Consider the following 25,083-nt stretch of genomic DNA (forward strand, 5'->3'; position numbering starts at 1 on the left):
CTCGGTTAACAGCCGGTCGCGCTAGCCAATGGCGCCACGGAGACAGTCGTGCTCCGCTCTCACCACCGTCAGAACATTTCTTCAGAGCTATCAGCCCAAAGAAAAAAAAGCGCCACACCACCACCGGGTGGGCTCGAACCTCCAGCCTTTCCGTTAACGGCCGAACGCGCTAGCCAATCGCGCCATCGAGACAGTCGTGCTCCACTCTCACCACCATCAGAAAATATCTTCAAAGCTATCAGCGCAAAGAAAAAAAGCAACACACCACTCCCGGGAGGGCTCAAAATTCCAACCTTTCGGTTAACAGCCGATCGCGCTAGCCAATTGCGCCACGGAAACAGTCGTGCTTCACTCTCAACACCATCAGAACATACCTTCAACGCCATCAGCGCAAAAAAAAGCAACACACCACTTCCGGAAGGGCTCGAACCTCGAACCTTTCAGTTAACAGCCGATCGCGCTAGCCAATTGCGCCACGGAGACAGTCGTGCTCCACCCTCACCACCGTCAGAACATTTATTCAGAGCTATCAGCCCAAGAGAAAACAAGCGCCGCAACACCACTGGGTGGGCTCGAACATCCAACCTCTCGGTCAACAGCCAATCGCGCTAGCCAATTGGGCCACGGAGGCAGTCATGCTCCACTCTCACCACTGTCAGAACATTTCTTCAGAGCTATCAGCCCAAAGAAAAAGAAACGCCGCACCTCCCCCGGGTGGGCTCGAACATCCAACCTCTCGGTCAACAGCCGATCGCGCTAGCCAATTGCGACAGCCACGGAGACAGTCGTTCTCCCCTCTCACCACCATCAGAACATATCTTCAAAGCTATCAGCGCAAAGAAAAAAAAAGCACCGCACCACTACCGGGTGGGCTCGAACCTCCAACCTTTCGGTTAACAGCCCATCGCGCTAGCCAATAGCGCCACGGAGACAGTCGTGCTCCTCTCTCACCACCGTCAGAACAGTTCTTCAGACGATCAGCCCAAAGAAAAAAAGCGCCGCACCACCACCGGGTGGGCTAGAACCTCCAAACTTTCGGTTAACCACCGATCGCGCTAGCCAATTGCGCCACGGAGACAGTCGTGCTCCACTCTCACCACCGTCAGAACACTTCTTCAGAGCTATCAGCCCAAAGAAGAAAAAGCGCCGCACCACCACCGGGTGGGCTCGAACCTCCAACCATTCGGTTAACAGCCGATCACGCTAGCCCATTGCGCCACGGAGACAGTCGTGCTCCACTCTCACCACCATCAGAACATTTCTTCAGACTATCAGCCCAAAGAAAAAAAAACGCCGCACCACCACCGGGTGGGCTGGAACCTCCAACCTTTCGGTTAACAGCCGATCGCACTAGCCAATTGGGCCACGGAGGCAGTCGTGCTCCACTCTCACCACTGTCAGAACATTTCTTCAGAGCTATCAGCCCAAAGAAAAAAAAGCGCCGCACCACCACCGGGTGGGCTCGAACATCCAACCTCTCGGTCAACAGCCGATCGCGCTAGCCAATTGCGACAGCCACGGAGACAGTCGTTCTCCCCTCTCACCACCATCAGAACATATCTTCAAAGCTATCAGCGCAAAGAAAAAAAAAGCACCGCACCACTACCGGGTGGGCTCGAACCTCCAACCTTTCGGTTAACAGCCCATCGCGCTAGCCAATAGCGCCACGGAGACAGTCGTGCTCCTCTCTCACCACCGTCAGAACAGTTCTTCAGACGATCAGCCCAAAGAAAAAAAGCGCCGCACCACCACCGGGTGGGCTAGAACCTCCAAACTTTCGGTTAACCACCGATCGCGCTAGCCAATTGCGCCACGGAGACAGTCGTGCTCCACTCTCACCACCGTCAGAACACTTCTTCAGAGCTATCAGCCCAAAGAAGAAAAAGCGCCGCACCACCACCGGGTGGGCTCGAACCTCCAACCATTCGGTTAACAGCCGATCACGCTAGCCCATTGCGCCACGGAGACAGTCGTGCTCCACTCTCACCACCATCAGAACATTTCTTCAGACTATCAGCCCAAAGAAAAAAAAACGCCGCACCACCACCGGGTGGGCTGGAACCTCCCACCTTTCAGTTAAAAGCCGATCGCGCTAGCCAATTGCGCCACGGAGACAGTCGCGCTGCACAGTCACCACCGTCAGAACATTTCCTCAGAGCTATCAGCCAAAAGGAAAAAAAGCGCAGCACCACAACCGGGTGGGCTCGAACCTCCAACCTTTCGGTTAACAGCCCAACGCGCTAGCCAATTGCGCCACGGAGACAGTCGTGGTCCACTCTCACCACCATCAGAACATATCTTCAAAGCTATCAGCGCAAAGGAAAAAGCAACACACCACTCCCGGGAGGGCTCGAACCTCCAACCTCTCGGTCAACAGCCGATCGCGCTAGTCAATTGCGACAGCCACGGAGACAGTCGTTCTCCCCTCTCACCACCATCAAAACATATCTTCAAAGCTATCAGCCCAAAGAAAAAAAAGCGCCGCACCACCCCCGGGTGGGCTCGAACCTCTAAACTTTCGGTTAACAGCCGATCGCGCTAGCCAATTGCGCCACGGAGACAGTCGGGCTCCACTCTCACCACCATCAGAACATATCTTCAACGCCATCAGCGCAAAGCAAAAAAAGCGACACACCGTCCACGGGCGGGCTCGAAACTCCAACCTTTCGGTTACAGCTGATCGCTCTAGTCAATTGCGCCTCGGAGACAGTCCTGCTCCACTCTCACCACCATCAGAACATAGCTTCAAAGCTATCAGCCCAAAGAAAAAAAGCGCCTCACCACCACCGGGTGGGCTCGAACCTCCAACCTTACGGTTAACAGCCCATCGCGCTAACCAATGGCGCAACGGAGATAGTCGTGCTCCACTTTCACCACCGTCAGAACATTTCTCCAAAGCTTTCAGCGCCAAGAAGAAAAAAGCGACACACCGCTCCTGGGAGGGCTCGAACCTCCAGCCTTTCGGTTAACAGTCGAACGCGCTAGCCAAATGTGCCACGGAGACGGTCGTGCTCCACTCTCACCACCGTCAGAACATTTCTTGAAAGCTATCAGCGCAAAGAAAAAAAAAGCGACACACCACTCCCGGGAGGGCTCGAACCTCCAACGTTTCGATTAACAGCCGATCGCGCTAGAATATTGCGCCACGGAGACCTTTTTTTTTCTTAAATGAATGAAATTATCAACAGTAATGTACAAAGAGCATACTTCACCAAAAGTCCGGAAAACACGCAAAAGCGTCAAGAACGAGAAGCGACTCCGGAACAGGGTCAAAAGTGTCGACAACACTGCGCACTTGAGCAGCTGCTTCTCGGAAGACAGATCTAGACGACCATGGTGGCTCGGCATGTCTATCAATCATGCGACTTTTCCATAATCAATACAGTCCCAACAACATAAACAAGTCGTAAGGAGTATTATCAGTCAGACTCTTTTTGAACGGAAGGAACCTAATAACATTACCTGTGATTGGAAGTTCGTGCTGCACTCTCACCACCATCAGAACATTTCTCCAAAGCCATCAGCGCAAAAAAAAGCAACACACATCTACCGGGAGGGCTCGAATCTCCAAACTTTCGGTTAACAGCCGAACGCGCTAGCCAATTGCTTCACGGAGACATTTTTGCTGCACTCTCACCCCCGTCAGAACATTTCTTCAAAGCTATCAGCGCAAAGAAGAAAAAAGCGCCGCACCACCACCGGGTGGGCTCGAACCTCCAACCTTTCGGTTAACAGCTGATCGCGCTAGCCAATTGCGCCACGGAGAAAGCCGTGCTCTACTCTCACCACCGTCAGAACATTTCTTCAGAGCTATCAGCCCAAAGAAACAAAAAAGCCGCACCACCACCGGGTGGGCTAGAACCTCCAAACTTTCGGTTAACCGCCGATCGCGCTAGCCAATTGCGCCACGGAGACAGTCGTGCTCCACTCTCACCACCGTCAGAACACTTCTTCAGAGCTATCAGCCCAAAGAAGAAAAAGCGCCGCACCACCACCGGGTGGGCTCGAACCTCCAACCATTCGGTTAACAGCCGATCACGCTAGCCCATTGCGCCACGGAGACAGTCGTGCTCCACTCTCACCACCATCAGAACATTTCTTCAGACTATCAGCCCAAAGAAAAAAAAAGCACCGCACCACTACCGGGTGGGCTCGAACCTCCAACCTTTCGGTTAACAGCCCATCGCGCTAGCCAATAGCGCCATGGAGACAGTCGTGCTCCTCTCTCACCACCGTCAGAACAGTTCTTCAGACGATCAGCCCAAAGAAAAAGGCGCCGCACCACCACCGGGTGGGCTAGAACCTCCAAACTTTCGGTTAACCACCGATCGCGCTAGCCAATTGCGCCACGGAGACAGTCGTGCTCCACTCTCACCACCGTCAGAACACTTCTTCAGAGCTATCAGCCCAAAGAAGAAAAAGCGCCGCACCACCACCGGGTGGGCTCGAACCTCCAACCATTCGGTTAACAGCCAATTGCGCTAGCCAATTGCGCCACGGAGACAGTCCAGGTCCACTCTCACCACCATCAGAACATATCTTCAAATCTATGAGCCCAAAGAAAAAAAAGCGCCGCACCACCACCGGGCGGGCTCGAACCTCCAACCTTTTGGTTAACAGCTGATCGCGCTAGCCAATTGCGCCACGGAGACAGTCCCGCTCCACTCTCACCACCATGAGAACATATCTTCAAAGCTATCAGCCCAAAAAAAGCAAAAAACCACTCCCGGGAGGGCTCGAACCTCCAACCTTTCAGTTAACAACCGAACGCGCTAGCCAATTGCGCCACAGAGACAGTCGTGCTCCACTCTCACCACCGTCAGAACATTTCTTCAGACGATCAGCCCAAAGAAAAAAAGCGCCGCACCACCACCGGGTGGGCTAGAACCTCCAAACTTTCGGTTAACCGCCGATCGCGCTAGCCAATTGCGCCACGGAGACAGTCGTGCTCCACTCTCACCACCGTCAGAACACTTCTTCAGAGCTATCAGCCCAAAGAAGAAAAAGCGCCGCACCACCACCGGGTGGGCTCGAACCTCCAACCATTCGGTTAACAGCCGATCACGCTAGCCCATTGCGCCACGGAGACAGTCGTGCTCCACTCTCACCACCATCAGAACATTTCTTCAGACTATCAGCCCAAAGAAAAAAAAAGCACCGCACCACTACCGGGTGGGCTCGAACCTCCAACCTTTCGGTTAACAGCCCATCGCGCTAGCCAATAGCGCCACGGAGACAGTCGTGCTCCTCTCTCACCACCGTCAGAACAGTTCTTCAGACGATCAGCCCAAAGAAAAAAAGCGCCGCACCACCACCGGGTGGGCTAGAACCTCCAAACTTTCGGTTAACCACCGATCGCGCTAGCCAATTGCGCCACGGAGACAGTCGTGCTCCACTCTCACCACCGTCAGAACACTTCTTCAGAGCTATCAGCCCAAAGAAGAAAAAGCGCCGCACCACCACCGGGTGGGCTCGAACCTCCAACCATTCGGTTAACAGCCGATCACGCTAGCCCATTGCGCCACGGAGACAGTCGTGCTCCACTCTCACCACCATCAGAACATTTCTTCAGACTATCAGCCCAAAGAAAAAAAAACGCCGCACCACCACCGGGTGGGCTGGAACCTCCCACCTTTCAGTTAAAAGCCGATCGCGCTAGCCAATTGCGCCACGGAGACAGTCGCGCTGCACAGTCACCACCGTCAGAACATTTCCTCAGAGCTATCAGCCAAAAGGAAAAAAAGCGCAGCACCACAACCGGGTGGGCTCGAACCTCCAACCTTTCGGTTAACAGCCCAACGCGCTAGCCAATTGCGCCACGGAGACAGTCGTGGTCCACTCTCACCACCATCAGAACATATCTTCAAAGCTATCAGCGCAAAGGAAAAAGCAACACACCACTCCCGGGAGGGCTCGAACCTCCAACCTCTCGGTCAACAGCCGATCGCGCTAGTCAATTGCGACAGCCACGGAGACAGTCGTTCTCCCCTCTCACCACCATCAAAACATATCTTCAAAGCTATCAGCCCAAAGAAAAAAAAGCGCCGCACCACCCCCGGGTGGGCTCGAACCTCTAAACTTTCGGTTAACAGCCGATCGCGCTAGCCAATTGCGCCACGGAGACAGTCGGGCTCCACTCTCACCACCATCAGAACATATCTTCAACGCCATCAGCGCAAAGCAAAAAAAGCGACACACCGTCCACGGGCGGGCTCGAAACTCCAACCTTTCCGTTACAGCTGATCGCTCTAGTCAATTGCGCCTCGGAGACAGTCCTGCTCCACTCTCACCACCAGCAGAACATAGCTTCAAAGCTATCAGCCCAAAGAAAAAAAGCAACAAATCACTCCCGGGAGGGCTCGAACCTCCAACCTTTCAGTTAACAGCCGATCGCGCTAGCCAATTGCGCCACGGAGACAGTCGTGCACCACTCTCAACACCGTCAGAACATTTCTTCAGAGCTATTAGCCCAAAGGAAAAAAAGCGCCGCACCACCACCGGGTGGGCTCGAACCTCCAACCTTACGGTTAACAGCCCATCGCGCTAACCAATGGCGCAACGGAGATAGTCGTGCTCCACTTTCACCACCGTCAGAACATTTCTCCAAAGCTTTCAGCGCCAAGAAGAAAAAAGCGACACACCGCTCCTGGGAGGGCTCGAACCTCCAGCCTTTCGGTTAACAGTCGAACGCGCTAGCCAAATGTGCCACGGAGACAGTCGTGCTCCACTCTCACCACCGTCAGAACATTTCTTGAAAGCTATCAGCGCAAAGAAAAAAAAAGCGACACACCACTCCCGGGAGGGCTCGAACCTCCAACGTTTCGATTAACAGCCGATCGCGCTAGAATATTGCGCCACGGAGACCTTTTTTTTTCTTAAATGAATGAAATTATCAACAGTAATGTACAAAGAGCATACTTCACCAAAAGTACGGAAAACACGCAAAAGCGTCAAGAACGAGAAGCGACTCCGGAACAGGGTCAAAAGTGTCGACAACACTGCGCACTTGAGCAGCTGCTTCTCGGAAGACAGATCTAGACGACCATGGTGGCTCGGCATGTCTATCAATCATGCGACTTTTCCATAATGAATACTGTCCCAACAACATAAACAAGTCGTAAGGAGTATTATCAGTCAGACTCTTTTTGAACGGAAGGAACCTAATAACATTACCTGTGATTGGAAGTTCGTGCTGCACTCTCACCACCATCAGAACATTTCTCCAAAGCCATCAGCGCAAAAAAAAGCAACACACATCTACCGGGAGGGCTCGAATCTCCAAACTTTCGGTTAACAGCCGAACGCGCTAGCCAATTGCTTCACGGAGACATTTTTGCTGCACTCTCACCCCCGTCAGAACATTTCTTCAAAGCTATCAGCGCAAAGAAGAAAAAAGCGCCGCACCACCACCGGGGGGGCTCGAACCTCCAACCTTTCGGTTAACAGCTGATCGCGCTAGCCAATTGCGCCACGGAGAAAGCCGTGCTCTACTCTCACCACCGTCAGAACATTTCTTCAGAGCTATCAGCCCAAAGAAACAAAAAAGCCGCACCACCACCAGGTGGGCTCGAACCTCCAGTTTTTCGGTTAACGGCCGAACGCGCTAGGCAATAGCGCCACGGAGACTGTCGTTCTCCCCTCTCACCACCATTAGAAAATATCTTCAAAGCTATCAGCGCAAAGAAAAAAGCGACACACCGTCCCCTGGTGGGCTCAAACCTCCAACCTTTCGGTTAACAGCCAATCGCGCTAGCCAATTGCGCCACGGAGACATTCCTGCACCACTCTCACCACCATCAAACATATCTTCAAAGCTATAAGCCCAAAGAAAAAAAGCGCCGCACCACTCCCGGGTGGGCTCTAACCTCCAACCTTTCTGTTAACAGCCGATCGCGCTAGCCAATTGCACCACGGAGACAGTCATGCTTCACTCTTACCACCGTCAGAACATATCTTCAAATCTATGAGCCCAAAGAAAAAAAAGCGCCGCACCACCGCCGGGTGGGCTCGAACCTCCAACCTTTCGGTTGACAGCCGAACGCGCTAGACAATTGCTTCACGGAGACAGTCGTGCTCCACTCTCACCACCGTCAGAACACTTCTTCAGAGCTATCAGCCCAAAGAAGAAAAAGCGCCGCACCACCACCGGGTGGGCTCGAACCTCCAACCATTCGGTTAACAGCCGATCACGCTAGCCCATTGCGCCACGGAGACAGTCGTGCTCCACTCTCACCACCATCAGAACATTTCTTCAGACTATCAGCCCAAAGAAAAAAAAACGCCGCACCACCACCGGGTGGGCTGGAACCTCCCACCTTTCAGTTAAAAGCCGATCGCGCTAGCCAATTGCGCCACGGAGACAGTCGCGCTGCACAGTCACCACCGTCAGAACATTTCCTCAGAGCTATCAGCCAAAAGGAAAAAAAGCGCAGCACCACAACCGGGTGGGCTCGAACCTCCAACCTTTCGGTTAACAGCCCAACGCGCTAGCCAATTGCGCCACGGAGACAGTCGTGGTCCACTCTCACCACCATCAGAACATATCTTCAAAGCTATCAGCGCAAAGGAAAAAGCAACACACCACTCCCGGGAGGGCTCGAACCTCCAACCTCTCGGTCAACAGCCGATCGCGCTAGTCAATTGCGACAGCCACGGAGACAGTCGTTCTCCCCTCTCACCACCATCAAAACATATCTTCAAAGCTATCAGCCCAAAGAAAAAAAAGCGCCGCACCACCCCCGGGTGGGCTCGAACCTCTAAACTTTCGGTTAACAGCCGATCGCGCTAGCCAATTGCGCCACGGAGACAGTCGGGCTCCACTCTCACCACCATCAGAACATATCTTCAACGCCATCAGCGCAAAGCAAAAAAAGCGACACACCGTCCACGGGCGGGCTCGAAACTCCAACCTTTCGGTTACAGCTGATCGCTCTAGTCAATTGCGCCTCGGAGACAGTCCTGCTCCACTCTCACCACCATCAGAACATAGCTTCAAAGCTATCAGCCCAAAGAAAAAAAGCGCCTCACCACCACCGGGTGGGCTCGAACCTCCAACCTTACGGTTAACAGCCCATCGCGCTAACCAATGGCGCAACGGAGATAGTCGTGCTCCACTTTCACCACCGTCAGAACATTTCTCCAAAGCTTTCAGCGCCAAGAAGAAAAAAGCGACACACCGCTCCTGGGAGGGCTCGAACCTCCAGCCTTTCGGTTAACAGTCGAACGCGCTAGCCAAATGTGCCACGGAGACGGTCGTGCTCCACTCTCACCACCGTCAGAACATTTCTTGAAAGCTATCAGCGCAAAGAAAAAAAAAGCGACACACCACTCCCGGGAGGGCTCGAACCTCCAACGTTTCGATTAACAGCCGATCGCGCTAGAATATTGCGCCACGGAGACCTTTTTTTTTCTTAAATGAATGAAATTATCAACAGTAATGTACAAAGAGCATACTTCACCAAAAGTCCGGAAAACACGCAAAAGCGTCAAGAACGAGAAGCGACTCCGGAACAGGGTCAAAAGTGTCGACAACACTGCGCACTTGAGCAGCTGCTTCTCGGAAGACAGATCTAGACGACCATGGTGGCTCGGCATGTCTATCAATCATGCGACTTTTCCATAATCAATACAGTCCCAACAACATAAACAAGTCGTAAGGAGTATTATCAGTCAGACTCTTTTTGAACGGAAGGAACCTAATAACATTACCTGTGATTGGAAGTTCGTGCTGCACTCTCACCACCATCAGAACATTTCTCCAAAGCCATCAGTGCAAAAAAAAGCAACACACATCTACCGGGAGGGCTCGAATCTCCAAACTTTCGGTTAACAGCCGAACGCGCTAGCCAATTGCTTCACGGAGACATTTTTGCTGCACTCTCACCCCCGTCAGAACATTTCTTCAAAGCTATCAGCGCAAAGAAGAAAAAAGCGCCGCACCACCACCGGGTGGGCTCGAACCTCCAACCTTTCGGTTAACAGCTGATCGCGCTAGCCAATTGCGCCACGGAGAAAGCCGTGCTCTACTCTCACCACCGTCAGAACATTTCTTCAGAGCTATCAGCCCAAAGAAACAAAAAAGCCGCACCACCACCGGGTGGGCTAGAACCTCCAAACTTTCGGTTAACCGCCGATCGCGCTAGCCAATTGCGCCACGGAGACAGTCGTGCTCCACTCTCACCACCGTCAGAACACTTCTTCAGAGCTATCAGCCCAAAGAAGAAAAAGCGCCGCACCACCACCGGGTGGGCTCGAACCTCCAACCATTCGGTTAACAGCCGATCACGCTAGCCCATTGCGCCACGGAGACAGTCGTGCTCCACTCTCACCACCATCAGAACATTTCTTCAGACTATCAGCCCAAAGAAAAAAAAAGCACCGCACCACTACCGGGTGGGCTCGAACCTCCAACCTTTCGGTTAACAGCCCATCGCGCTAGCCAATAGCGCCATGGAGACAGTCGTGCTCCTCTCTCACCACCGTCAGAACAGTTCTTCAGACGATCAGCCCAAAGAAAAAGGCGCCGCACCACCACCGGGTGGGCTAGAACCTCCAAACTTTCGGTTAACCACCGATCGCGCTAGCCAATTGCGCCACGGAGACAGTCGTGCTCCACTCTCACCACCGTCAGAACACTTCTTCAGAGCTATCAGCCCAAAGAAGAAAAAGCGCCGCACCACCACCGGGTGGGCTCGAACCTCCAACCATTCGGTTAACAGCCAATTGCGCTAGCCAATTGCGCCACGGAGACAGTCCAGGTCCACTCTCACCACCATCAGAACATATCTTCAAATCTATGAGCCCAAAGAAAAAAAAGCGCCGCACCACCACCGGGCGGGCTCGAACCTCCAACCTTTTGGTTAACAGCTGATCGCGCTAGCCAATTGCGCCACGGAGACAGTCCCGCTCCACTCTCACCACCATGAGAACATATCTTCAAAGCTATCAGCCCAAAAAAAGCAAAAAACCACTCCCGGGAGGGCTCGAACCTCCAACCTTTCAGTTAACAACCGAACGCGCTAGCCAATTGCGCCACAGAGACAGTCGTGCTCCACTCTCACCACCGTCAGAACATTTCTTCAGACGATCAGCCCAAAGAAAAAAAGCGCCGCACCACCACCGGGTGGGCTAGAACCTCCAAACTTTCGGTTAACCGCCGATCGCGCTAGCCAATTGCGCCACGGAGACAGTCGTGCTCCACTCTCACCACCGTCAGAACACTTCTTCAGAGCTATCAGCCCAAAGAAGAAAAAGCGCCGCACCACCACCGGGTGGGCTCGAACCTCCAACCATTCGGTTAACAGCCGATCACGCTAGCCCATTGCGCCACGGAGACAGTCGTGCTCCACTCTCACCACCATCAGAACATTTCTTCAGACTATCAGCCCAAAGAAAAAAAAAGCACCGCACCACTACCGGGTGGGCTCGAACCTCCAACCTTTCGGTTAACAGCCCATCGCGCTAGCCAATAGCGCCACGGAGACAGTCGTGCTCCTCTCTCACCACCGTCAGAACAGTTCTTCAGACGATCAGCCCAAAGAAAAAAAGCGCCGCACCACCACCGGGTGGGCTAGAACCTCCAAACTTTCGGTTAACCACCGATCGCGCTAGCCAATTGCGCCACGGAGACAGTCGTGCTCCACTCTCACCACCGTCAGAACACTTCTTCAGAGCTATCAGCCCAAAGAAGAAAAAGCGCCGCACCACCACCGGGTGGGCTCGAACCTCCAACCATTCGGTTAACAGCCGATCACGCTAGCCCATTGCGCCACGGAGACAGTCGTGCTCCACTCTCACCACCATCAGAACATTTCTTCAGACTATCAGCCCAAAGAAAAAAAAACGCCGCACCACCACCGGGTGGGCTGGAACCTCCCACCTTTCAGTTAAAAGCCGATCGCGCTAGCCAATTGCGCCACGGAGACAGTCGCGCTGCACAGTCACCACCGTCAGAACATTTCCTCAGAGCTATCAGCCAAAAGGAAAAAAAGCGCAGCACCACAACCGGGTGGGCTCGAACCTCCAACCTTTCGGTTAACAGCCCAACGCGCTAGCCAATTGCGCCACGGAGACAGTCGTGGTCCACTCTCACCACCATCAGAACATATCTTCAAAGCTATCAGCGCAAAGGAAAAAGCAACACACCACTCCCGGGAGGGCTCGAACCTCCAACCTCTCGGTCAACAGCCGATCGCGCTAGTCAATTGCGACAGCCACGGAGACAGTCGTTCTCCCCTCTCACCACCATCAAAACATATCTTCAAAGCTATCAGCCCAAAGAAAAAAAAGCGCCGCACCACCCCCGGGTGGGCTCGAACCTCTAAACTTTCGGTTAACAGCCGATCGCGCTAGCCAATTGCGCCACGGAGACAGTCGGGCTCCACTCTCACCACCATCAGAACATATCTTCAACGCCATCAGCGCAAAGCAAAAAAAGCGACACACCGTCCACGGGCGGGCTCGAAACTCCAACCTTTCCGTTACAGCTGATCGCTCTAGTCAATTGCGCCTCGGAGACAGTCCTGCTCCACTCTCACCACCAGCAGAACATAGCTTCAAAGCTATCAGCCCAAAGAAAAAAAGCAACAAATCACTCCCGGGAGGGCTCGAACCTCCAACCTTTCAGTTAACAGCCGATCGCGCTAGCCAATTGCGCCACGGAGACAGTCGTGCACCACTCTCAACACCGTCAGAACATTTCTTCAGAGCTATTAGCCCAAAGGAAAAAAAGCGCCGCACCACCACCGGGTGGGCTCGAACCTCCAACCTTACGGTTAACAGCCCATCGCGCTAACCAATGGCGCAACGGAGATAGTCGTGCTCCACTTTCACCACCGTCAGAACATTTCTCCAAAGCTTTCAGCGCCAAGAAGAAAAAAGCGACACACCGCTCCTGGGAGGGCTCGAACCTCCAGCCTTTCGGTTAACAGTCGAACGCGCTAGCCAAATGTGCCACGGAGACAGTCGTGCTCCACTCTCACCACCGTCAGAACATTTCTTGAAAGCTATCAGCGCAAAGAAAAAAAAAGCGACACACCACTCCCGGGAGGGCTCGAACCTCCAACGTTTCGATTAACAGCCGATCGCGCTAGAATATTGCGCCACGGAGACCTTTTTTTTTCTTAAATGAATGAAATTATCAACAGTAATGTACAAAGAGCATACTTCACCAAAAGTACGGAAAACACGCAAAAGCGTCAAGAACGAGAAGCGACTCCGGAACAGGGTCAAAAGTGTCGACAACACTGCGCACTTGAGCAGCTGCTTCTCGGAAGACAGATCTAGACGACCATGGTGGCTCGGCATGTCTATCAATCATGCGACTTTTCCATAATGAATACTGTCCCAACAACATAAACAAGTCGTAAGGAGTATTATCAGTCAGACTCTTTTTGAACGGAAGGAACCTAATAACATTACCTGTGATTGGAAGTTCGTGCTGCACTCTCACCACCATCAGAACATTTCTCCAAAGCCATCAGCGCAAAAAAAAGCAACACACATCTACCGGGAGGGCTCGAATCTCCAAACTTTCGGTTAACAGCCGAACGCGCTAGCCAATTGCTTCACGGAGACATTTTTGCTGCACTCTCACCCCCGTCAGAACATTTCTTCAAAGCTATCAGCGCAAAGAAGAAAAAAGCGCCGCACCACCACCGGGGGGGCTCGAACCTCCAACCTTTCGGTTAACAGCTGATCGCGCTAGCCAATTGCGCCACGGAGAAAGCCGTGCTCTACTCTCACCACCGTCAGAACATTTCTTCAGAGCTATCAGCCCAAAGAAACAAAAAAGCCGCACCACCACCAGGTGGGCTCGAACCTCCAGTTTTTCGGTTAACGGCCGAACGCGCTAGGCAATAGCGCCACGGAGACTGTCGTTCTCCCCTCTCACCACCATTAGAAAATATCTTCAAAGCTATCAGCGCAAAGAAAAAAGCGACACACCGTCCCCTGGTGGGCTCAAACCTCCAACCTTTCGGTTAACAGCCAATCGCGCTAGCCAATTGCGCCACGGAGACATTCCTGCACCACTCTCACCACCATCAAACATATCTTCAAAGCTATAAGCCCAAAGAAAAAAAGCGCCGCACCACTCCCGGGTGGGCTCTAACCTCCAACCTTTCTGTTAACAGCCGATCGCGCTAGCCAATTGCACCACGGAGACAGTCATGCTTCACTCTTACCACCGTCAGAACATATCTTCAAATCTATGAGCCCAAAGAAAAAAAAGCGCCGCACCACCGCCGGGTGGGCTCGAACCTCCAACCTTTCGGTTGACAGCCGAACGCGCTAGACAATTGCTTCACGGAGACATTTTTGATGCACTCTCACCCCCGTCAGAACATTTCTTCATAGCTATCAGCGCAAAGAAGAAAAAAGCGCCGCACCACCACCAGGTGGGCTCGAACCTCCAACCTTTCGGTTAACAGCCGATCGCGCTAGCCAATTGCGCCACGGAGAAAGTCGCGCTCTACTCTCACCACCGTCAGAACATTTCTTCAGAGCTATCAGCCCAAAGAAACAAAAGCGCCGCACCACCACCGGGTGGGCTCGAACCTCCAGCTTTTCGGTTAACGGCCGAACGCGCTAGGCAATAGCGCCACGGAGACTGTCGTTCTCCCCTCTCACCACCATTAGAACATATCTTCAAAGCTATCAGCGCAAAGAAAAATGCGACACACCGTCCCCTGGTGGGCTGAAACCTCCAACCTTTCGGTTAGCAGACAATCGCGCTAGCCAATTGCGCTACGAAGACATTTCTGCACTACTCTCAACACCATCAAACATATCTTCAAAGCTATAAGCCCAAAGAAAAAAAAGCGCCGCACCACCCCCAGGTGGGCTCTTACCTCCAACCTTTCTCTTAACAGCCGATCGCGCTAGCCAATTGCACCACGGAGACAGTCATGCTTCACTCTTACCACCATCAGAACATATTTTCAAATCTATGAGCCCAAAGAAAAAAAAGCGCCGCACCACCACCGGGTGGGCTCGAACCTCCAACCTTTTGGTTAACAGCTGATCGCGCTAGCCAATTGCGCCACGGAGACAATCCTGCTCCACTCTCACCACCATGAGAACATATCTTCAAAGCTATCAGCCCAAAGAAGAAAAGCAACAAACCACTCCCGGGAGGGCTCGAACCTCCAACCTTTCAGTTAACAGCCGATTGCGCTAGCCAATTGCACCACAGAGACAGTCGTGCTCCACTCTCACCACCGTCAGAACATTTCTTCAGAGCTATCAGGCCAAAGGAAAAAAAGCGCCGCACCACCACCGGGTGGGCTCGAACCTCCAACCTTTCGGTTAACAGCCCATCGCTCTAGCCAATAGCGCCACGGAGACAGTCGTGCTCCTCTCTCAACACCGTCAGAACATTTCTTCCGACTATCAGCCCAAAGAAAAAAAAGCGCCGTCCCACCACCGGGTGGACTCGAACCTCCAACCTTTCGGTTAACAGCCGATCACGCTAGCCGATTGCGCCACGGAGACAGTCGTGCTCCACTCTCACCACCATCAGAACATATCTTCAAAGCTATCAGCGCAAAGAAAAAGCAACACACCACTCCCCGGAGGGCTCGAACCTCCAAATTTTCGGTTAACAGCCAAACGTTGCAGCCAATTGCGCCACGGAGACAGTCGTGCTCCAATCTCACTAACGTCAGAACATTTCTCCAAAGCTATCAGCACGAAGAAAAGAGCATCACACCACTCCCGGGAGGGCTCGGAACTCCAACCTTTTGGTTAACAGCCGATCGCGCTAGCCAATTGCACAGCGGAGACAGTCATGCGCTACTCTCACCACCGTGAAAACATTTCTCCAAAGCTATCAGCGCAAAGATAAAAAAAGTGACACACCGCTTCCGGGAGGGCTCGAACCTCCAAACTTTCGGTTAACAGCCGAACGCGCTAGCCAAATGCGCCACGGAGACAGTCGTGCTCCATTCTCACCACTGTCAGAACATAACTGTAAAGCTATCAGCGCAAATAAAAAAGCAACACACCACTTCCTGGAGGGCACGAACCTCCAACCTTTCGGTTAACAGCCGATCGCGCTAGCCAATTGCGCCACGGAGACAGTCCTGCTCCACTCTCACCACCATCAGAACATATCTTCGAATCTATGAGCCCAAAGAAAAAAAAGCGCCGCACCACCACCGGGTGGGCTCGAACCTCCAACCTTTTGGTTAACAGCTGATCGCGCTAGCCAATTGCGCCACGGAGACAGTCCTGCTCCACTCTCACCACCATGAGAACATATCTTCAAAGCTATCAGCCCAAAGAAAAAAAGCAACAAACCACTCCCGGGAGGGCTCGAACCTCCAACCTTTCAGTTAACAGCCGATCGCGCTAGCCAATTGCGCCACAGAGACAGTCGTGCTCCACTCTCAACACCATCAGAACATTTCTTCAGAGCTATCAGGCCAAAAGAAAAAAAGCGCCGCACCACCACCGGGTGGGCTCGAACCTCCAACCTTTTGGTTAACAGCCCATCGCGCTAGCCAATAGCGCCACGGAGACAGTCGTGCTCCTCTCTCACCACCGTCATAACATTTCTTCAGACTCTCAGCCCAAAGAAAAAAAAGCGCCGCACCACCACCGGGTGGGCGCGAACCTCCAACCTTTCGGTTAACAGCCGTTCACGCTAGCCGATTGCGCCACGGAGACAGTCGTGCTCCACTCTCACCACCATCAGAACATATCTTCAAAGCTATCAGCGCAAAGAAAGAGCAACACACCACTCCCGGGAGGGCTTGAACCTCCAAATTTTCGGTTAACAGCCGAACGTGCTAGCCAATTGCGCCACGGAGACAGTCGTGCTCCAATCTCACCAACGTCAGAACATTTCTCCAAATCTATCAGCACAAAGAAAAGAGCATCACACCACTCCCGGGAGGGCTCGGAACTCAAACCTTTTGGTTAACAGCCGATCGCGCTAGCGAATTGCGCAGCGGAGACAGTCATGCGCAACTCTCACCACCGTGAAAACATTTCTCCAAAGCTATCAGCGCAAAGATAAAAAAAACTGACACACTGCTTCCGGGAGGGCTCGAACCTCCAAATTTCGGTTAACAGCCGAACGCGCTAGCCAGTTGCGCCACGGAGACAGTCCTGCTCTACTCTCACCACCATCAAAACATATCTTCAAAGCTATCAGCCCAAAGAAAAAAGAGCAACACACCACTCTCGGGAGGGCTCGAACCTCCAACCTTTCAGTTAAAAGCCGATCGCGCTAGCCAATTGCGACACGGAGACAGTCGCGCTACACTTTCACCACCGTCAGAACATTTCCTCAGAGCTATCAGCCCAAAGGTAAAAAAGCGCAGCACCACAACCGGGTGGGCTCGAACCTCCAACCTGTCGGTTAACAGCCCAACGCGCTAGCCAATTGCGCCACGGAGACAGTCGTGGTCCACTCTCACAACCATCAGAACATACCTTCAAAGCTATCAGCGCAAAGAAAAAAGCAACACACCACTCCCGGGAGGGCTCGAACCTCCAACCTCTCGGTCAACAGCCGATCACGCTAGCCTATTGCGACAGCCACGGAGACAGTCGTTCTCCGTTCTCACCACCATAAGAACATATCTTCAAAGCTATCAGCGCAAAGAAAAAAGCGACACACCGTCCCCTGGTGGGCTCAAACCTCCAACCTTTTGGTTAACAGCCAATCGCGCTAGCCAATTGCGCTAAGGAGACAGTCCTGCACCACTCTCACCACCATCAAACATATCTTCAAAGCTTTCAGCCCAAAGAAAAAAAAAGCGCCGCACCACCCCCGGGTGGGCTCGAACCTCCAAACTTTCGGTTAACAGCCGATCGCGCTAGCCAATTGCGCCACGGAGACAGTCGTGCTTCACTCTCACCACCATCAGAACATTTCTCCAAAGCCATCAGCGCAAAAAAAAGCAACACACATCTACCGGGAGGGCTCGAATCTCCAAACTTTCGGTTAACAGCCGAACGCGCTAGCCAATTGCTTCACGGAGACATTTTTGCTGCACTCTCACCCCCGTCAGAACATTTATTCAAAGCTATCAGCGCAAAGAAGAAAAAAGCGCCGCACCACCACCGGGCGGGCTCGAAACTCCAACCTTTCGGTTACAGCTGATCGCTCTAGTCAATTGCGCCTCGGAGACAGTCCTGCTCCACTCTCACCACCATCAGAACATAGCTTCAAAGCTATCAGCCCAAAGAAAAAAAGCAACAAACCACTCCCGGGAGGGCTCGAACCTCCAACCTTTCAGTTAACAGCCGATCGCGCTAGCCAATTGCGCCACGGAGACAGTCGTGCACCACTCTCAACACCGTCAGAACATTTCTTCAGAGCTATTAGCCCAAAGGAAAAAAAGCGCCGCACCACCACCGGGTGGGCTCGAACCTCCAACCTTACGGTTAACAGCCCATCGCGCTAACCAATGGCGCAACGGAGATAGTCGTGCTCCACTTTCACCACCGTCAGAACATTTCTCCAAAGCTTTCAGCGCCAAGAAGAAAAAAGCGACACACCGCTCCTGGGAGGGCTCGAACCTCCAGCCTTTCGGTTAACAGTCGAACGCGCTAGCCAAATGTGCCACGGAGACAGTCGTGCTCCACTCTCACCACCGTCAGAACATTTCTTGAAAGCTATCAGCGCAAAGAAAAAAAAAGCGACACACCACTCCCGGGAGGGCTCGAACCTCCAACGTTTCGATTAACAGCCGATCGCGCTAGAATATTGCGCCACGGAGACCTTTTTTTTTCTTAAATGAATGAAATTATCAACAGTAATGTACAAAGAGCATACTTCACCAAAAGTCCGGAAAACACGCAAAAGCGTCAAGAACGAGAAGCGACTCCGGAACAGGGTCAAAAGTGTCGACAACACTGCGCACTTGAGCAGCTGCTTCTCGGAAGACAGATCTAGACGACCATGGTGGCTCGGCATGTCTATCAATCATGCGACTTTTCCATAATGAATACAGTCCCAACAACATAAACAAGTCGTAAGGAGTATTATCAGTCAGACTCTTTTTGAACGGAAGGAACCTAATAACATTACCTGTGATTGGAAGTTCGTGCTGCACTCTCACCACCATCAGAACATTTCTCCAAAGCCATCAGCGCAAAAAAAGCAACACACATCTACCGGGAGGGCTCGAATCTCCAAACTTTCGGTTAACAGCCGAACGCGCTAGCCAATTGCTTCACGGAAACATTTTTGCTGCACTCTCACCCCCGTCAGAACATATCTTCAAATCTATGAGCCCAAAGAAAAAAAAGCGCCGCACCACCGCCGGGTGGGCTCGAACCTCCAGCCTTTCCGTTAACGGCCGAACGCGCTAGCCAATCGCGCCATCGAGACAGTCGTGCTCCACTCTCACCACCATCAGAAAATATCTTCAAAGCTATCAGCGCAAAGAAAAAAAGCAACACACCACTCCCGGGAGGGCTCAAAATTCCAACCTTTCGGTTAACAGCCGATCGCGCTAGCCAATTGCGACAGCCACAGAGACAGTCGTTCTCCCCTCTCACCACCATCAGAACATACCTTTAAAGCTATCAACGCAAAGAAAAAAGCGACACACCGTCCCCTGGTGGGCTCAAACCTCCAACCTTTCGGTTAACAGCCCATCGCGCTAGCCAATAGCGCCACGGAGACAGTCGTGCTCCTCTCTCACCACCGTCAGAACATTTCTTCAGACTATCAGCCCAAAGAAAAAAAAGCGCCGCACCACCACCGGGTGGGCTGGAACCTCCAACCTTTCGGTTAACAGCCAATCGCGCTAGCCAATTGGGCCACGGAGGCAGTCATGCTCCACTCTCACCACTGTCAGAACATTTCTTCAGAGCTATCAGCCCAAAGAAAAAGAAACGCCGCACCACCCCCGGGTGGGCTCGAACATCCAACCTCTCGGTCAACAGCCGATCGCGCTAGCCAATTGCGACAGCCACGGAGACAGTCGTTCTCCCCTCTCACCACCATCAGAACATATCTTCAAAGCTATCAGCGCAAAGAAAAAAGCGACACACCGTCCCCTGGTGGGCTCAAACCTCCAACCTTTCGGTTAACAGCCAATTGCGCTAGCCAATTGCGCCACGGAGACAGTCCAGGTCCACTCTCACCACCATCAGAACATATCTTCAAATCTATGAGCCCAAAGAAAAAAAAGCGCCGCACCACCACCGGGTGGGCTCGAACCTCCAACCTTTTGGTTAACAGCTGATCGCGCTAGCCAATTGCGCCACGGAGACAGTCCCGCTCCACTCTCACCACCATGAGAACATATCTTCAAAGCTATCAGCCCAAAAAAAGCAAAAAACCACTCCCGGGAGGGCTCGAACCTCCAACCTTTCAGTTAACAACCGAACGCGCTAGCCAATTGCGCCACAGAGACAGTCGTGCTCCACTCTCACCACCGTCAGAACATTTCTTCAGACGATCAGCCCAAAGAAAAAAAGCGCCGCACCACCACCGGGTGGGCTAGAACCTCCAAACTTTCGGTTAACCGCCGATCGCGCTAGCCAATTGCGCCACGGAGACAGTCGTGCTCCACTCTCACCACCGTCAGAACACTTCTTCAGAGCTATCAGCCCAAAGAAGAAAAAGCGCCGCACCACCACCGGGTGGGCTCGAACCTCCAACCATTCGGTTAACAGCCGATCACGCTAGCCCATTGCGCCACGGAGACAGTCGTGCTCCACTCTCACCACCATCAGAACATTTCTTCAGACTATCAGCCCAAAGAAAAAAAAAGCACCGCACCACTACCGGGTGGGCTCGAACCTCCAACCTTTCGGTTAACAGCCCATCGCGCTAGCCAATAGCGCCACGGAGACAGTCGTGCTCCTCTCTCACCACCGTCAGAACAGTTCTTCAGACGATCAGCCCAAAGAAAAAAAGCGCCGCACCACCACCGGGTGGGCTAGAACCTCCAAACTTTCGGTTAACCACCGATCGCGCTAGCCAATTGCGCCACGGAGACAGTCGTGCTCCACTCTCACCACCGTCAGAACACTTCTTCAGAGCTATCAGCCCAAAGAAGAAAAAGCGCCGCACCACCACCGGGTGGGCTCGAACCTCCAACCATTCGGTTAACAGCCGATCACGCTAGCCCATTGCGCCACGGAGACAGTCGTGCTCCACTCTCACCACCATCAGAACATTTCTTCAGACTATCAGCCCAAAGAAAAAAAAACGCCGCACCACCACCGGGTGGGCTGGAACCTCCCACCTTTCAGTTAAAAGCCGATCGCGCTAGCCAATTGCGCCACGGAGACAGTCGCGCTGCACAGTCACCACCGTCAGAACATTTCCTCAGAGCTATCAGCCAAAAGGAAAAAAAGCGCAGCACCACAACCGGGTGGGCTCGAACCTCCAACCTTTCGGTTAACAGCCCAACGCGCTAGCCAATTGCGCCACGGAGACAGTCGTGGTCCACTCTCACCACCATCAGAACATATCTTCAAAGCTATCAGCGCAAAGGAAAAAGCAACACACCACTCCCGGGAGGGCTCGAACCTCCAACCTCTCGGTCAACAGCCGATCGCGCTAGTCAATTGCGACAGCCACGGAGACAGTCGTTCTCCCCTCTCACCACCATCAAAACATATCTTCAAAGCTATCAGCCCAAAGAAAAAAAAGCGCCGCACCACCCCCGGGTGGGCTCGAACCTCTAAACTTTCGGTTAACAGCCGATCGCGCTAGCCAATTGCGCCACGGAGACAGTCGGGCTCCACTCTCACCACCATCAGAACATATCTTCAACGCCATCAGCGCAAAGCAAAAAAAGCGACACACCGTCCACGGGCGGGCTCGAAACTCCAACCTTTCGGTTACAGCTGATCGCTCTAGTCAATTGCGCCTCGGAGACAGTCCTGCTCCACTCTCACCACCATCAGAACATAGCTTCAAAGCTATCAGCCCAAAGAAAAAAAGCAACAAACCACTCCCGGGAGGGCTCGAACCTCCAACCTTTCAGTTAACAGCCGATCGCGCTAGCCAATTGCGCCACGGAGACAGTCGTGCACCACTCTCAACACCGTCAGAACATTTCTTCAGAGCTATTAGCCCAAAGGAAAAAAAGCGCCGCACCACCACCGGGTGGGCTCGAACCTCCAACCTTACGGTTAACAGCCCATCGCGCTAACCAATGGCGCAACGGAGATAGTCGTGCTCCACTTTCACCACCGTCAGAACATTTCTCCAAAGCTTTCAGCGCCAAGAAGAAAAAAGCGACACACCGCTCCTGGGAGGGCTCTAACCTCCAGCCTTTCGGTTAACAGTCGAACGCGCTAGCCAAATGTGCCACGGAGACAGTCGTGCTCCACTCTCACCACCGTCAGAACATTTCTTGAAAGCTATCAGCGCAAAGAAAAAAAAAGCGACACACCACTCCCGGGAGGGCTCGAACCTCCAACGTTTCGATTAACAGCCGATCGCGCTAGAATATTGCGCCACGGAGACCTTTTTTTTTTCTTAAATGAATGAAATTATCAACAGTAATGTACAAAGAGCATACTTCACCAAAAGTACGGAAAACACGCAAAAGCGTCAAGAACGAGAAGCGACTCCGGAACAGGGTCAAAAGTGTCGACAACACTGCGCACTTGAGCGGCTGCTTCTCGGAAGACAGATCTAGACGACCATGGTGGCTCGGCATGTCTATCAATCATGCGACTTTTCCATAATGAATACAGTCCCAACAACATAAACAAGTCGTAAGGAGTATTATCAGTCAGACTCTTTTTGAACGGAAGGAACCTAATAACATTACCTGTGATTGGAAGTTCGTGCTGCACTCTCACCACCATCAGAACATTTCTCCAAAGCCATCAGCGCAAAAAAAAGCAACACACATCTACCGGGAGGGCTCGAATCTCCAAACTTTCGGTTAACAGCCGAACGCGCTAGCCAATTGCTTCACGGAGACATTTTTGCTGCACTCTCACCCCCGTCAGAACATTTCTTCAAAGCTATCAGCGCAAAGAAGAAAAAAGCGCCGCACCACCACCGGGTGGGCTCGAACCTCCAACCTTTCGGTTAACAGCTGATCGCGCTAGCCAATTGCGCCACGGAGAAAGCCGTGCTCTACTCTCACCACCGTCAGAACATTTCTTCAGAGCTATCAGCCCAAAGAAACAAAAAAGCCGCACCACCACCAGGTGGGCTCGAACCTCCAGTTTTTCGGTTAACGGCCGAACGCGCTAGGCAATAGCGCCACGGAGACTGTCGTTCTCCCCTCTCACCACCATTAGAAAATATCTTCAAAGCTATCAGCGCAAAGAAAAAAGCGACACACCGTCCCCTGGTGGGCTCAAACCTCCAACCTTTCGGTTAACAGCCAATCGCGCTAGCCAATTGCGCCACGGAGACATTCCTGCACCACTCTCACCACCATCAAACATATCTTCAAAGCTATAAGCCCAAAGAAAAAAAGCGCCGCACCACTCCCGGGTGGGCTCTAACCTCCAACCTTTCTGTTAACAGCCGATCGGGCTAGCCAATTGCACCACGGAGACAGTCATGCTTCACTCTTACCACCGTCAGAACAAATCTTCAAATCTATGAGCCCAAAGAAAAAAAAGCGCCGCACCACCGCCGGGTGGGCTCGAACCTCCAACCTTTCGGTTGACAGCCGAACGCGCTAGCCAATTGCTTCACGGAGACGTTTTTGATGCACTCTCACCCCCGTCAGAACATTACTTCATAGCTATCAGCGCAAAGAAGAAAAAAGCGCCGCACCACCACCAGGTGGGCTCGAACCTCCAACCTTTCGGTTAACAGCCGATCGCGCTAGCCAATTGCGCCACGGAGAAAGTCGCGCTCTACTCTCACCACCGTCAGAACATTTCTTCAGAGCTATCAGCCCAAAGAAACAAAAGCGCCGCACCACCACCGGGTGGGCTCGAACCTCCAGCTTTTCGGTTAACGGCCGAACGCGCTAGGCAATAGCGCCACGGAGACTGTCGTTCTCCCCTCTCACCACCATTAGAACATATCTTCAAAGCTATCAGCGCAAAGAAAAATGCGACACACCGTCCCCTGGTGGGCTGAAACCTCCAACCTTTCGGTTAGCAGACAATCGCGCTAGCCAATTGCGCTACGGAGACATTTCTGCACTACTCTCAACACCATCAAACATATCTTCAAAGCTATAAGCCCAAAGAAAAAAAAGCGCCGCACCACCCCCAGGTGGGCTCTTACCTCCAACCTTTCTGTTAACAGCCGATCGCGCTAGCCAATTGCACCACGGAGACAGTCATGCTTCAGTCTTACCACCATCAGAACATATTTTCAAATCTATGAGCCCAAAGAAAAAAAAAGCGCCGCACCACCACCGGGTGGGCTCGAACCTCCAACCTTTTGGTTAACAGCTGATCGCGCTAGCCAATTGCGCCACGGAGACAATCCTGCTCCACTCTCACCACCATGAGAACATATCTTCAAAGCTATCAGCCCAAAGAAAAAAAGCAACAAACCACTCCCGGGAGGGCTCGAACCTCCAACCTTTCAGTTAACAGCCGATTGCGCTAGCCAATTGCGCCACAGAGACAGTCGTGCTCCACTCTGACCACCGTCAGAACATTTCTTCAGAGCTATCAGGCCAAAGGAAAAAAAGCGCCGCACCACCACTGGGTGGGCTCGAACCTCCAACCTTTCGGTTAACAGCCCATCGCTCTAGCCAATAGCGCCACGGAGACAGTCGTGCTCCTCTCTCAACACCGTCAGAACATTTCTTCCGACTATCAGCCCAAAGAAAAAAAAGCGCCGCACCACCACCGGGTGGACTCGAACCTCCAACCTTTCGGTTAACAGCCGATCACGCTAGCCGATTGCGCCACGGAGACAGTCGTGCTCCACTCTCACCACCATCAGAACATATCTTCAAAGCTATCAGCGCAAAGAAAAAGCAACACACCACTCCCCGGAGGGCTCGAACCTCCAAATTTTCGGTTAACAGCCAAACGTTGCAGCCAATTGCGCCACGGAGACAGTCGTGCTCCAATCTCACCAACGTCAGAACATTTCTCCAAAGCTATCAGCACAAAGAAAAGAGCATCACACCACTCCCGGGAGGGCTCGGAACTCCAACCTTTTGG

General features: G+C 52.7%; 1 non-coding gene across 1 annotated transcript; it reads right to left on the bottom strand.

Annotated features, from left to right (window-relative positions):
- Positions 1-17,035: 17,035 nt before the first annotated feature.
- On the bottom strand, positions 17,036-17,108 carry TRNAN-GUU (transfer RNA asparagine (anticodon GUU)). The gene has a single exon. It is a non-coding gene; the product is annotated as a tRNA-Asn (tRNA).
- Positions 17,109-25,083: the final 7,975 nt, after the last annotated feature.

The sequence above is a fragment of the Rhipicephalus microplus genome, unplaced genomic scaffold, assembly GCF_043290135.1.
Source record: "Rhipicephalus microplus isolate Deutch F79 unplaced genomic scaffold, USDA_Rmic scaffold_26, whole genome shotgun sequence".
NCBI lineage: Eukaryota > Metazoa > Arthropoda > Arachnida > Ixodida > Ixodidae > Rhipicephalus > Rhipicephalus microplus.